At 36.1% G+C, this 2,883-nt stretch overlaps 1 pseudogene; it reads right to left on the bottom strand.

Moving 5' to 3' along the window:
- Positions 1-380: 380 nt before the first annotated feature.
- On the bottom strand, positions 381-473 carry LOC131505860 (U6 spliceosomal RNA; annotated as a pseudogene).
- Between the last annotated feature and the right edge of the window lie 2,410 nt (positions 474-2,883).

Below are 2,883 nucleotides of genomic sequence, written 5' to 3'. Positions count from 1 at the left end.
CACTCTCTGATATGCTGCACTCTCCCCCTTTCTCTTTCTCTCTCTGTCCTCTCTCTGAGAAAATGGCTCCCTACACTCCATGGCTGCACAGCTTTTCTCTCCCCCAATTCACCTGTCTGCACTACGTACCTGCCAAGTTCTCTGGCTCCAATTATGCAGACTGTTGCATTAATCCTCAGATCAATTTCCTAGGTGTTCAAAATGGCTTGACACTGCTCTGAGTTTCAGGGACGAAACAAGCTTAGGGTCCTCATACTACTCCACCATCTTAACTCCTCTCTCTTAGGTAATCACTATTATGATACCAATAACTATGCTTCTTGTGCTGTGCTTTTATTCCCATGACTTATTAATTCCATAACTGAAAGCCTGTACCTCCCCAAAATATGGAATACTTCACAAATTTATATGTCATCCTCATAGGGGCCATGCAAATCTTTGTCTTGTTCCAATTTTAATTGGAAGTGAGGACAGGAAGATTGTTTTCTATCCATTCTTATAGGTATTCCTAATGAATTCATTCATTTATCAGTAACCTTTCATTCCTTTCTTTTGGGAGCAAGAGGAAGTTGTATAACCTGGAATGGCCAGACTCTAGTTCTCTGATTTCAACTCCCTGTTGTGAGAAATTCTTGGAAAGGGATATCAAGACACTTTTGCAGGAAGGAAAGCAGCTTTGAGGCCTGGATGGTGGTGATGAAGGTGAATGATGGGACAAAGGACCCAATAATTTAGTGCCAACCAGTCATATGTAAGAGGAAAAGCTGAGCTCTGTGACATATTTGCAAATTTTCTTTCAACTCTGCCAAACCCCTTTCATCTCATAACAGGACATGGGCTGAGTGCCCATGGAGATAATGAGTGCTACAGATGTGTAGTTTTCATACAATTTATTTACTTCAGCTTCTTGAAACGTGTTGAATTGAGTAGGTGATAGGGTATCTATACGTTTAGTCTTTACATCAAACTTCACTATTGATTTTGGAATAAAGCCTGGGAAAATGCTTACTTATGACCATCTGAATTCCTTCATTCAAGATTAATTTTACAGTAGGATAACTATTTGTTAGTTTTCTTGGCTCCAACATGATAACGCATTTGGCAAACATGAAGCCATATTACTCTACTGTGCAAGAAAAAAATGATATAATATGAAATGGTTCTTCTCAGGTTCATTTTTAAAACAGGTCTCCTGGTTTAGTTGGGAACTAATGGCTTACACACTGACAATGTGTAGGAAAACTGTTACTTTATGATTGTGTGCAAAAGTGAATGAGATGTCAGTTAAGCCAGTCAGTCAACTCTGTAAAGCGTCATCTATTCTCAGTAATGGATAGTTTGTCTGAACATTTGGTTAATTTTTCTTGCTGTGATATAAAAAGTCTTTCTTGAAGCTAAACTACAGAATGATATATGGAAGTGGGGATCACCTTGCTGTTCTGTCTGGCTTTGAAGTTGAGTTTGGGGTACTATATGCTTTTTAAAAGTTCCTGCTTCAGTGATTATTTTACCACAAGCTGGTGTTTCTTCTTTTGTGTTTCTGGACCATAAATGTGTCTGGGGAACCTCAGACTGCTGGACCAACCCTAGGTTGAAAGAGGTGCCTCTTCTTTGTGTCACTGAACTGGGAGCCCCAACACTAGAATGGCCAAGAGGCTCAGAATACTGGAGGAAAAGACAGATTTGAGTCATTGAATTTAAACCTTCTATTTTACCTCTCAGGTAATAGAGGCCAAGGGTGAATACATGATTTTTCCAAAGTCACATATTATATGTCTCCCAGAATCAGTAACCAGTTCCCCTTCCACTGAGCTCTTCTCTTGTGTAAAAATTAAAGCAATTTGGAAAGTCAACACTAAAAAGTTGTGATGATGATGAAACTATTATACTCCTCTTTCTATTCCTTTTAGTTTCTAGTCCCTAGAAACTAAATATTTTTAATATTTGGAGCTCTTGGGATAAATTACTGGTTAAAACTCTCCTGACTGTGATAATCTCTTTCATTTATTTTGTTTTGCCTTTTACTACTGGACAGAGGATTCATTCTTAGACCTTAAATACTCTTCCTTGTAATTTATAAACTATCATGTAGATTTTCCCTTTTGGTAAAAGGTCTTCTTTTTCTTGCCATGGAAATGGCCTTCCACTAACTGCTTGGGCCCATTTAGGTAGGCCCCTGCTTTATTGCCCAAACCTGTATCTTCCTAAATACACAAGGCTTTAGTCATATAAGAGACAAACAGCATTAGATAAATTGGACTCGTCTCCTTTGACCTAGCAAATAAAACAGCTAGCCATTTGATGCAACTTCTAAAACATTATCTCCTATAAGCAACTGCATCACTATCATTATTTTTGATACACCAATTTTCATGTATTAGTAGCAACCTTTTTGTACTAAATTATAGTGCTCATATTTTTCTTTGATGAACTTTAATGGAATATTTAAATAGCTTTAGAACTTCAATCAATACTGAATATTTTAAGAAGACCCTACCATTAAATATGAAAATATTCTGTAAAGCAAAGGCAGCACATAGAAATTTCATGTGTTCTCTGAGTATCATTTGACCCACAGCCCTAATATTTGCTGATAAAATTATCGATATCTTTTTAAAAAAATAACTACTCATAGAGAATAACATTTTGAATAATACAAATGAGGAAACATTTCAGCCATAGCAAGTATATGCTACAATGTGATTTCATCACTAATTATGGATATTTAAAAAGGAAAAAACTCTACATTGTTAAATTATGCAATTTTAAAAATTTACCCATGAAATAAGAGTAAACTCTGCCCTTCTGTTATGAAGACATAATTTTAATAAAAAATTAACACAGTGAATTATTTTCAAATTGAATCCAAGCCTATTTAAGTCC

This window comes from Neofelis nebulosa, chromosome 2 (genome assembly GCF_028018385.1).
Source record: "Neofelis nebulosa isolate mNeoNeb1 chromosome 2, mNeoNeb1.pri, whole genome shotgun sequence".
NCBI classification, from domain to species: Eukaryota; Metazoa; Chordata; class Mammalia; order Carnivora; family Felidae; genus Neofelis; species Neofelis nebulosa.
This window is presented reverse-complemented; position numbering and strand designations above follow the sequence as displayed.